The 12,500-nt window shown below is 50.5% G+C and overlaps 1 pseudogene across 1 annotated transcript in view; it reads right to left on the bottom strand.

The window, feature by feature from the left end:
- LOC309625872 overlaps nucleotides 1–12,500 on the bottom strand; it is a 114,849-nt pseudogene that overhangs the window by 101,934 nt on the left and 415 nt on the right. The window lies entirely within an intron of this gene.

Genomic DNA, 12,500 nt, shown 5'->3' with positions numbered 1-12,500 from the left:
TCAGGTAGAAGGAACCCAAGAGCAAAGCCCAGAGGTGTGATCTACACCACCTAAGGGAGCCATGGGAGGGTTTTGAGGTCACACTGGCTCCTAGGGAGGGATGGAGTGGAACTGCTGAGCCCAGTGGCCCAGCTGAGCGATTCAGAGGCTTGAGCCAGCCGCACTCTCTAGAGGAGAGGGGAAGCCTGCCTGCCGAGGCTCCCCCCCCCCGCCCCCCCCCCCCCCCCCCGCAGGCCAGGCTGCAGGATCTGCCAGATGGAAGTGGGAAGCTAAGAGGGTGGGAGCACAGGGCCGGGCTGAGCCAGCTGCTTGCCCACAGCCCCTCCCCCAAGCCCACCCCCACCCCCTGGGAGCCTGGAGACCTGTTTGTTTTCCTTGTAAAGAGGGGAGCCCTGCCCTTTGTGAGATTTCTGCTTAGGAAAGAGCAGAGCCTACTTGTGCTGCTGCCTGGATTTCCAGCTATTGACACAGATTCTGACAATGAAAGCAAAGGCCAAGAGAGGCTGAGACAGGGTGGCTGATTAAAATGTTCTTCCCCGGGTTGTTCAGCTCTGCCCTGGGAAGGCTCGCTGGAAAACCCGGGGAGGAACCATCTCCTCCAGAGCTGCAGGCCCAGGTAGAGGTGGTGCTTTGAAAAGGGCCGAGGAGTTTCTGCACCCCCCAGCCCAATCCAGCGGCTCCAGCTCCCAAGTGCACTGCTTTTGTGGTCACCCTAGGGTAATAACCAGGGTTACGTGTGTGACTGTAATTGCTTTCAGGCTTCGTTTTGTTTCTAAAAAGGGGCAATGAGAGTACCACTTCATGGGGCTTTGTTATAGGTCAGATTCGCCCAAGAAAGGACTCTGAGATGGAGCAGGGTTGCCAGATCAAACACAGGATGCCCAGTGAAATTTGAATTTCAGATGAACGAAGGGTTTTTGTTTAGCGTATGTCCTGTGTAATATTGGGGATATACTTATACTAAAAAAAAAAAAAAAAATTTGTTTAACCAAAATTCAGATTTCAGTGGGTATCTTGCATTTTTACTTGCTACACCCGACAACTGTAAAGTGGAGTGTTCGAATGCAGAGGTTTTACTGAGGGGAGTTCTCGGGGTCAATACGAGCAGCGAGGGCAGCAGGAAGGGGCAGAGGGAGAAGGCAGAGGGCTGTGACACTGTCACACAGAGGTCTCAGCCAACCTGCAGGAATGCTCTGCAGCTGGGTGGCCTTTCAGAGCTACCCAAACTGAGGCTGGGGCCCTGGGCTTCTACACTCCCACAGCCCACCCGTCATTGGATTCTGGCTTTCCCAGGTGGTGCAGGAGTGTGACCTTGGGCAAGGGGGCTTTCCGCTGCTGAGGGCAGTTCTGGGAGCTCCCAATACTCCCCCCAGCTGGGGCCTGGGGCCTCCGTCCTCGGGGGAGTCTGGGCCGTAGCCCACCCCTGCAACCGTGACCCGATGGTTATACAGTTTGAGGAGACGATTGTGTAAACAGCTTAGTGTGGGCCTGACACCTAGTAGTCGATGATTTTAGCATCCCCCAAATAAAGGCCGGGTCGCTTAGCCTGGCCTCCAAGGCCATCAACCATCCAGCTCCGAGTTACCTGCTCTTCCAATCTCCCTTGGCTCCTTTTTTTTTTTTTTTTTAATTTATTTATTTTGATTTATTTATGGCTGTGTTGGGTCTTCGTTTCATGCGAGGGCTTTCTCTGGTTGCGGCAAGAGGGGGCCACTCTTCATCGCGGTGCGCGGGCCTCTCACTATCGCGGCCTCTCTTGTTGCGGAGCACAGGCTCCAGACGCGCAGGCTCAGTAATCGTGGCTCACGGGCCCAGTTGCTCCGCGGCATGTGGGATCTTCCCAGACCAGGGCTCCAACCCGTGTCCCCTGCATTGGCAGGCAGATTCTCAACCACTGCGCCACCAGGGAAGCCCCTTCGGCTCCTTTCTGAGAGCCCTTTCCAAAGTCAGTCCTGTTGATTTACCATCTGAGAGGGGGATTCTGTTCACAGCTCCCCCTCTGTGTTGACGGCCAAATCTGCTCTAGCCTTCAATTCTGCAGGTCCCAACCAACAGCATAACGCGGGGCTTCTAAAGACTCTCTCCAGCCCAGATCCCCTAGTCACAGTTGTGGAGGCTTTGGTCTTCCTCTGTCTTGGTCTGGCCTCGTTCTCGTCTTAGTTAGGCGTTATGAGGCTGCAGTTAATTGGGTTGGAGAGGGCATGCTCCTCATTGGCTAAAAGGGGCTCCCTGCACTGCCAACTGTGGAGGCCGCCTGGCTCTGGTTCCCAGTGTCTGTCTGGATTTGGCCTTTGTAGGGTGGGAGGCTGCAGGCAGGTGGACAGGGGCTGCATACACGTCAGGCTCTTGCTAGCTCCAGATGAGCAAGTCCCCAATCCCATCTCACCCACCCACACACACACATCTGTTACCCACTGAAAACCCACCCTCACTTGCATTTTCCCATTGCAAGGACTCCAGGGGGCCCTCTGATTAACATTGACCTCCAGCATTTGGGGCTCTGAGTCCCCAGCTTCCCCTCTTTTCATGTCTCCCACTAATGTGAGACATATTTAAGTTCCGGAAGCAGAGGATCTAGCTCTAGGAGAAAAGCATCTAAGTTTGGATTTAGATAAAGAGGTTAAGGGGTCTGAACACACTGAGACAAAGCAGTTGACATGTCCTCATTCATTCAGAATCACTAACAGTCATTGAAAGCTTGCTGCCAGCCCACGTTATCCCACTTAATTCTCACAACCACCCTGTCAGGAAGGCACCATTAATATCCCCATTCTACAGATGAGGAAACTGAGGCTTAGCAAAAACAAGTGTTTTGCCCAAGGTTCCACAGCAAAAAAAAAAGAAAAGCAGAAGAATCAGAATATCAACCCACATCTGTCTTCCAAGAGCACTTGGGCTCTGAATAGAAGAATGTACCCTGCACTAAGTTGCATGAATTCATCTGTTTATGCTCAGGCTTGATGGCCCTGAGTCATTGTTATTTTCAATATCATTATTCTTGTGAAACAGTTAAACAGCAAGGAAAGACAAAACACCCCAAAAGCCCAAGTCAGGCTGAGATTGGCACAGTCAGGAGGTTGGCCGGAAGAAGTAGGAGGGTACCAGCCAGGAGTCGGGTGCGGGAAACAGAAGCCACTTTAGCGATGTGACACAGACAGCATTCAGTGGAAGGAATTGGTATCTGAGATACCACTGGAAGGGCTAGAGCAGAGGGCTGGGGCTGGGCCTCTGAGAATCATACCTAGAACTCCACAGAACTTGTCTGCCAGAGGGGCTGCCTCTTTTTTTTTTCTTTCAATTACGGTAAAAAGCACATAACATAAAATTTACCATCTTAACCATTTTTAAGTGTACAGTTCAACAGTGTTAACTAAATGCTCATTGTTGTGCAACAGATCTCTAGAATTTTTTTCATCTTGCAAAACTGAAACTCAGTACCCATTTCCCCTCCCCCCAGCTCCTGGCAACCACCATTTTACTTTCTGTTTCTATGAATTTGACTACTTTACATACATTAAGTAAGTGGGATCATACAGTGTTTGTCTTTTCGTGACTGGCTTGTTTCGTTCAGCATAATGTCCTCAAGTTTTACCCATATTGTAGCACATGACAGAATTTCCTTCTTTCTTAAAATTGAGTAATATTCCATTGTATGTATATATCACATTCTGTTTATCCATTCATCCATAGATAGACACTTGGGTTGCATGCACCTCTTGGCTATTGTGAATAATGCTGCAATGAATACAGGTGTGCAAATACCTCTTCAAGATCCTGCTTTCAGTGGTTTTTAGGTGTATACCCAGAAGTGGAACTGCTGGATCCTATGGTAATTCTATTTTTAACTTTTTGAAGAGCCTCCATACTATTTCCTGTAGTGGCTACACCATTTAACACTCCCAACAGTCAGTGCACAAGGGTTCGAATTTTACCACATCATCACTAACACTTGTTATTTCCTTTTTTTAATATAATGGTCATCCTAATGAGGTTGAGGTGATATATCATTGTGGTTTTGGTTTGCATTTCTCTAATGACTAGTGATGTTGAACATCTTTTCCTGTGCTTGTGGGCCATCTGTATATCTTCTTTGGAGAAACTCCTATTCAAGTCCTTTGCCCATTTTTAAATCCAGTTATCTATTTTTTTTGTTGTTTACCTGTGGGAGTTCTTTATATAATCTGGATACTATCCCCTCATCAGGTATATGATTTGCAAATATTTTCTGCCACTCTGTAGCCTTTCACTCTGTTGGTTGCTTCCTTTGACACACAGAAGTTTTAAGTTTGATATAGTCCCATTTGCCTATTTTTGTGTTTATTGCCTGTGCTTTTGGTGTCACATCCAATAAATCACTGCCAAATCCAATGTCATGAAGGTTTTTCCCCCATGCTTTCCTCTAGGACCCTTGGCAGGAGGGCTGCCTGGTACAGTCAGGAGGATGGGGGGATAGATGGCCACCTCTAGCATCTCTGACTTGACGAATACCTGGTGTTACCAAGAGTCAGAGCTTAGAAAGCTGCACTACCCACCACGACCTACCCTTGACACTTATGAAGCTAGTGATTAGATACCGGAACAGGGGGGCAGAAAAAACCACCATCCTTACAAACACATCACCATGCAGAAACGATTGGGGTAGCCAGAGATGGTCTCTGCCGTACTGCTGCTTTCCTATCTTGCTTGAGAGCATCTAATTGTTGAACTGTATTTTTGTTCAGGACCCTTGCAAGGAAGGAGTCTAGAAGTGTGATGTTTAGCTGTCAGCCTCTGCAGTATAGGAAGGTGCCTAGTAAGGAAGTTGGAATGCATGATGAGTGCTGGGGGCCAAGGTAACACATAAGATGATGTATCAGAAAGTGCCAGGGCCTTGCTTAGCAGACAGTGGAGCATTAGTTCACTGTGACTTTCCAAGCACAAAGGAATGGTGGGTTGATGAGGCAGGGTGGTACTGGGTAGAGCAGTTCAATGCTCATGAGCACTGACTCTGCAGCTGGACAGGGCTGGGGTGGAACCCCAGGTCTCCCACTCCTGAGCTGAGTGACTTGAGCAGATCACTGGGTCTCCCTGGGTTTCCCTTCTGTCCTCTATAAAAGGGCAGGTGTGGGTGGTGGGGAGGGAGGGAGGTGGCCCAGAATGATCTACAGCTCTCCGCTTTGAGCCATCCAGCCCGCTCTGAGGGTGTAAGAGTGGCCCTCAGCCTCCCGGAGTCTCCCTTTCCGCTTAGGCCATTTCACAAGCGCAAATGGGAAGCCAGATCAGCACTAAGGACTCCCTAGGTGTGAAGACAATGCAAGGCCTTCTACTATGAGGCATTGGCAGTGCCCCTCCCAGCGCGTGGGGCTTCTACAGTCCTTCTCACTAAAGCGGGAGAAAATTCTGTAGTCACAGCTGAGAATGTCTGGACAGATATCATGTAGTTTAGTGATTCTAAAACTTCTTATTTAGCTCCGGAACCTCCTCTTTATTTCCCCAAAGTATTTTGTAGAACCTAATGTATTAAACAGATAAAAATTGGAGAGCTTCCAACGGAAGTGGGGGAGGGGATCCCTGTCTCCACCCTCTCCACTTCCCCATCTTCTTCCCACCCCATCAACTTCTGCAGATCCCAGGACCGCCTTAGAGCACAGTTTAAAAACCTGACTGGGTTATTCCAACACCAGAAGGCCTAATTCTGGTCAAACTCACCATTATCAACTTGTGCGGTGGTGTACAAACCACTTTCTCTCCTTGATCGTCAGTTTTTTCATCTATCAGATGGAGATATTTCCCTGCTCTACATGTTGTGTCTTGCTTACCAGTCCATAGATATGATAGGGCTGTAAGCTGAACACACGGCTTTCATTTCGTTTGTACCTTGCCTCCTTCTGCAGATGTTCTGCAGTGGGTTAGCGGTCAAACAACACGTTGGTCCTCCAGACTTTCAAAATGAGTCTTTTTTGCAATTCTACTCCAGCATGAAAATCTGAAATGGTCTATCAGCCTTATTTCCTTCTTTCTTACATCAGAAGCCCCTCCCTCTTCTACTGCCCCCATCTCTCCATGTTCCCAGAATTCCAGGTCCACCTGCAGCCTGGACCTTCACAGTCCCCGTCACTCTCTTCCCTCTGTACCCCCAACCTTGCCCCAGCCCACCCTTCTCAAGTTGCCCCAGGCTCCCTCCTGCAGGACCTTCATTCCAGCAAAGGCACCTCCAAAGAAGGCAAAGTGTACGTATGCCATTCCTGGGCCACACCTCCCCCACCGAACTCCACACTACATCATCCTACTTAGCCTTCCACCTAGATGTCTTTCAGAGCTGGGCCAACAGCTACTTTCCTGACTATTTCCCAGTGTAATACAGATGCCCAGAGGGGCCAGACTTAATGTCCTCACTTGGAGGAGCTACCAGGAAATCCCAGGACCTTGTCTAGAGCCAGCCCTTCATAGAGAGACTTTATTTGAACAACTACATAATTGCTAATTTGTAGGGCAACCTTTAAAATGGCTTAAAGTCTACACAAGGGAGGATGCCAGAGCTAGGTGGTTCTAATTACCTTCTGGTAGAGCTCTATTCTCTGAGAATAGAGAAAAGAGAAGAAAAGGGGTCTAAAGACCCTGATCCTGTGTTTGAAGATAGAGGGTCTGAGTTCAACAACCACTTCTTCACATCCTAGACAAGTGATACCTTTCTGTATCTCAGTTTACTCATCTGCAAAATAGGAACAGAGAGAGATCCCCTGCTTGTTAAGGTTAGGTGAGACAGGTTTGTCAGGGCTCCTGGACCTCAGTGCTATGCACATCTGGGACTGGATCATTCTTTGTTGTGGGGTTGTTCTGTGCACAGTAGGATGTTTAGAGGCATCCTTGGCCTGTACTCACTAGATGCCAGTAGCACCACAACCCACAATTGTGACAACCAAAAATGTCCCCAGATAGTGCCAACATCCCCTTAGGAACAAAATCCCTCCTGGTTGAGAACCACTAGTATACGTAAGCACACTGGATAAACAAACTCTTCACTGTTATTGCCTGTATGCGACAAACAGACTTTTATCAATTCATTTACTAAAAGGATATAAAGCTGAGGGCAGATTTGGAAGTGAAAATCAAAGCTGTGAGGCAAATACAGATCCTCTCCTCTCTCCTCGCCGAACCCGCACCCACCATCAAAGACCAAGTGTGCTTGGTGACAGTCCCCCCCTTAATCATCCAGCCTGACCCAGAGCACTCCCCTCTGCTTGCTGGCCTGGATAATTCTTGCGGCATGGGCCTCACCCTTGTGAAGTTGGATGCATTAATACCAGCAAAATATTTCTTAATCTCCTAAGCCTCCTCTTTGAATCCTTAAAAAGGAAAGAAAGAAATGGCACAAGTCTCTTAATTAGGACGCCCAATCACTTCGATAAATATTTACCGGGTTCCGGCATGAGGCATAGAAACCCTGCGCCCTTAGTCAGTGGAGGTCAGCAAAGTGCGCCTTGGGAACAGCGGGATGCGGTGGAGCTCGGCTTTGGATGGAACGCTGGGAGAATGTTTCCAGACTTAAGCTTCTGCTAAAGACAGGTGAACAAACACATTCCATGCCTACTCAGCACAGAGTCCCAGGTGGACATGAGGGGCTCATTAAATTACTGCCCGGCTTCCTTAGCTTTCTGGAGAGAGGTGGTGGCCTCCTCTGCCAGTTGGGCCACCAGGCAAGCAAACCATCCCCAGCATTCTCTAGAACGTCCCGGCTGGGCACCTTTGCCCCTGTCTGGAACTCTCCCCTTCCTCTCCACTTAGCCACACCGAGGGCCACCCTCTATAGGCAGCTTCCCTGACTGTCAACCTCCACCCTTCTACCCAATACTGCTTCCCTGCATAGACTCTATTTGGTTCTTAGGGCCTACATACAGCCTGGAATTAGGGGTTGTCCTGCCTTGTGTATGTTCCAAAGGCAAAGGCTTCCCTTAGATTTTGGTACCTCCAAAGAGGTCTTACACAGAGTAGGCTTTCTGTAAATTCTTGCCAGGTAAGCAATCAAGTGTCACTGTTCCCATTCTACAGATCTGGAAACCGAGACCCTGAGAGTTTCAGGGTCTTGCCCAGGATCTTGCAGATCCTCAGGCCACCTGATGCCCAGGCTGGGGCTGCCACACAGTACTAATGAGTGGATTCCTCTCTCCTGACCTTAGGAGACTTTAGAGACAGATTTCACTGGAGTCTGAAATAGAAGTTGGGATGAGGGCAGGGGTCTTAAGGAAGGGAGCCAAAGCACTTTGTCAGGTGGCAAAACACAGAAAGGACCCAAGGAAGCAGAAAGCACCCTGGCGCAGGCTGAGCGGGAAAGGTTTCTGTTAGAAGTCTTTGTTCAGCCTGGTTCCCTTTACCCACTGGCACTTCTGTCCATCCTTCCTGGCTGAGCTCAAGCTCCACCCTTCCAGGGAGCCCTCAGAGAACGTCCCCTCAGAGCCAGACCACTTTATACTCATATACTTCATTGTTGTGGCTTGTCTTCTCAGAAATGCTATGGACTCCACTGCTGTTTAGTCGGACTTCTCTGCCCCCAGAACCCCTCACCCCTCCAAGCCCTCCAAGGCTTAGCTTTGAATTGCCCCCTCCCTTCTGCCCTCCCCCTCCCACACACACCTCAAGGGTCTTTGGGCAGTATGGATGTCCAAGGTCATCTGAGGACCACGATAAAGAATGGGAATTCCAGAGAAGGAGGGGAAGGCCTGATGACCTCAGGAGGGGCTTCAGCGAGCTGGGTGTTCCCACCGGGGCTTGGCTACTGCCTGGATTATTCCCTGCAAGGGCTGGGACATTAGACCTTCCTCATCTCTGCAGGCACCCACAAAATGTGCAAGGAGTTGAATCATCTGATGGTTCTGCATCATCATCATCATCATGGCCAACATGGCTAACTGTTATTGATCACTTAATGTGCCAGGTTCTGTACTAAGTACATTGCATGCATTATCTCCATCAGTCCTCAAAACAATCCTCTGAGGTGGACAGTATTGTTATCTCCACTTTACAGACGAGGAAATGGAGGTTTAGCAAGATTAAATAAGTCCCCCAAGGTCACATAGCTGGGACCAGCCAGAGAACTGGAAGAGGGGTAGGGAGACCCTGGGAAGTTCCCCAGCCTCTCAGAACTCAGTTCCCTTCCCTGAAATGAGGTGGTTGCAGGAAGAGCTCCCTCTGGGACTTCCTGGGGCCCTCCAGTTTCCTGTCATCTGTCCTGCAGCCCTGATCTCCATTCCCAGGAAAGCCAAGCTTGCACAGTGGAGTGTGTGTGTGGGGGGGGGGGGGGTGAAGACTCTGGAGCCAGATTGCCTGGGTTCAAGTCCATCAGCCACTGAAGTGACTCTGGGCAAGTCATTGTACCACTGCGTGTCAACTGCCCCCTCTGTAAAATAGGGGTGATACTGATAGTACCCACTTCATTCACTGTGAGAGGATTAAGTGTGTTAATATTTGTCAAGTGCTTAGAACAGTGTCTGGGACAGAGTTAAGCACTATGTAAGAGTATGTTAAATAAATAAAAATTCCCTTTCCTTTCACTCTGTGGTGAGGTGCTCACTTGTGGAAGAAGGCTGGGGATGACTGGGGGGGCGGGTAGGGGTGTTGAAGGTGGGGGGACAGAACTGCCCTAGCAAGTCAAGGGCCAATCATCAGAGGAGCCTTACAGAATCAACCAAAGGGGAGAGGGGAGAGAAAGATTTCTCTTCCCTTTGGGCAGTCCCAACAACAGACCTTTAGAAAATCAAAGCCAGTGGAGGCTGGGGGGCGGGGAGGAGGGATGATAGGGAGAGATCTGAAACCCACCCAAAGTACTACTGAGCTCTTCCTCAAATAGAAGGTCACAGCCCAGTGGCTGACGTGAGTCAGACCCTTTGATTGCTGGGAAAGGGAGAAAACATATACTAACACTTTATCTAAAGTGTTTGACAATTATTTTTTAAAAACCAGAAAAGCAGCTCTTGGAGCTGGCAAACAGCTGCCCACCAACCACCCTGTACCCCAAATGAGGGGCTGGGGAACCTCCGCTCTGCAAATCCAGGCCGGACTTTCTGTCTCACCGGGTGACTTTTTTTTTTTTTTTATGCCAGGAATTCCTCTCCCACGTGGGGTGGACTCCGAGGTACTCAATTAAGCAGCCAATGAAAAGTCAGCTCTCCGGTAGCAAATGACCCTGACACTTCTTGTAACATAAACAGTTGAAACGTTTCCAATTAGAACTGGAGACAGAGACGTTTGAACTCTCTCTCTCCACTCCCCTCCTTCTTTAAAAATAATTGTCAAGCCCTTTGGACGGGGTGTTGTATACATGTTTTTTCTTTTCTCTCTCGAGCATAAAAAAAAATGATTTTTCTCCTTGTTTTTCCTAATTTGTGGGGTGGCAAGGTGGGGGGTAGAGCGGTGGCGAGCTGAAAGGGGAGCTGGCCTGGTTGCTTACCTTTCCGCTCCTCTTCCGGCAGGAGGCCCAGACAGCCCAGCAGAGCTGGGAGTTATGCTGGGTGCAGAGCGAGTGGAAGCCAGGGGCTGGGGAGCTGGGCCTCTGACCTCATCGCCTGACCCTCAGAATGAATGAGTGAATATGAATGAATGAATGCCTTTCCTTTCGCAAAAGCTCGCGCCGGTCCAGCTCGCGCTAGCACAGGGGGCGCTGAAGTTGGCTGTTGAGCCCGCTGCCCTGGACTATTAATCCTGACACCTCTGCCCAGCTTGGGGCAAGTTACTGAACTTTCTCGGCTTCTCTTTTTGACTCTATAAAACGGACTACCAGCCAGGCCGCTTCCTTCAGGAATGAGGTGAGGATGAAGAGAGTTCTCGCCTGGGTAGCAGTGTCCTGCCTTGTACACAGAAAGTGCTTGGGCGCCGTTATCATTTCGGACTGGGTGGCGGAGCAGTCCAGTCGGGCCCTGCAGAGGAGGCGGCTCCCTGCAAAACGAGGTCGATGACACGCCCCGCGGGCTCCTCCAAGCTTGCAGGCCTGGCGCTGGCCGTAGGGCTGGGGCTCACAGGTGAACTCGACGTGAGTCTGCTCTGCTCATGGGGTCCCCAGGAGAGTGGACGTCGGGGCAGGAGCGACGCCAAACCCGAGACGTCTCTTCTGGCCACGGTCTGCGTAGACCTGATCTAGGGCCCGGCCGACTGCGGGCGGGCGCCGTCGGAGCCAGTCTCGAGTGAGAGCGGAGAGGGAGAAAGCCGGAACAGGGGCCGCGTCCCGGGCATCTTGAAGGCATTGTGTTTAATAATTCCGGGCGAGACGCACACTCGCTCTCCCCCCCTCCTCTCAGCTCCCAAATCGAGACCTGCTGCGGGAGCCCCAGTTTATGGGGTCTTAAGCCCCCCCTCCACTTTGATTAGCAGCTTCAAAGAGCTCCCTTTAAAGTTTGCCCCCTTCCGCGTCCCCACCTCCTTTTACATTGCCACCCCTCCCCCATCACTCCTTCTAGACTTCTGGACGACAACAACAGAACACTTAATGCAAGTTTAAAAGTGGGGGGAGAGTGGGGGGAAGCTTCAGGCTTCCTCCTGAACGTGGGCCGTAGAAATTACCTGTTTCAGGCTTGCACAGGAGTCGGAGAACCGTGGAGTTTGGCTTTTTTCCTTTTTCTTTTTTTCTTTTCTTTCTTTCTTTTTGTGTGTGTGTGTGTGTTTTTACCTTTTATTATTTAAATTGATACGTTTCATTACTAGGGAGAAAAATAAAATATTCCTTTGATACACAAAATCAAATTGATATTTAGCCTCTGCTTACTTTTTTATGCATGGCTCCTTTATACCACATGGTAGTGACAGATTGTTTGAGCTGGAAGGAAAAGCCATTCAAAGCTAATTAAGCAGCCATTCCAAGCACTATTTGCAAGCGGGAGGCTCAGAAGCCTCGGCATTTGTCAGCGCTCCCCCACCCCGCGTGGTTTTGACTGACAGCCTTGGTCTCGAACTGACAGCGCTCGGCAGCTTCACCAATCGGTAACAGAGAGTCCCATCAGCCGTCTCCGATTGGCCTTCCGGGCCTTGATCGGGGGCGGGGTCTGCAGCCCCCACGTGGGGGCAGGGCGAGAAAGGGGCGGGGCGGGTGGGAAGCGGGTGCGCCCACCCGTGACGTAGGGGGGAGGGCAGAGAAGGGGGAGGGGGAAAGGAAGCTCCAAAGAGGAGCCATTTTGTGTCTAATGAATGCTGCGGCCAGATGCTCGCATCTGTCGAGCCGGGCTTCTCCCCCCCCCGCCCTTCGGTGCGTGCCGCACACGATTTATGTTTTTATTTAGGAAAATAAATAAATGAAGAGAGGAGCACGGTTCGGGGCTGGCGGCCGGAACGGACGCGGGGAGGTTCAACTCCGAGGCGGGTGTTCACGTGTAACTCCCATCGCACCGGCCTCCGAGCGCCCGCTCGCTCTCAGCTCCTCATTAAGATGCAAAAGCAAACTCCAGCTCCTAATGAGGAGAAAATATAGATCCGGGGCCCGCCGACGGCCCCGGGGTGCGTGCGGGTTCGCGGAGATGCTGGAGGGGAGGGTCCGGGGG

This window comes from Balaenoptera borealis, assembly GCF_965194805.1.
Source record: "Balaenoptera borealis genome assembly, chromosome: 3".
Lineage (NCBI taxonomy): Eukaryota > Metazoa > Chordata > Mammalia > Artiodactyla > Balaenopteridae > Balaenoptera > Balaenoptera borealis.
Note: the sequence above shows the minus strand (reverse complement) of the source record. Positions and strands in the feature narration are given on the sequence as shown.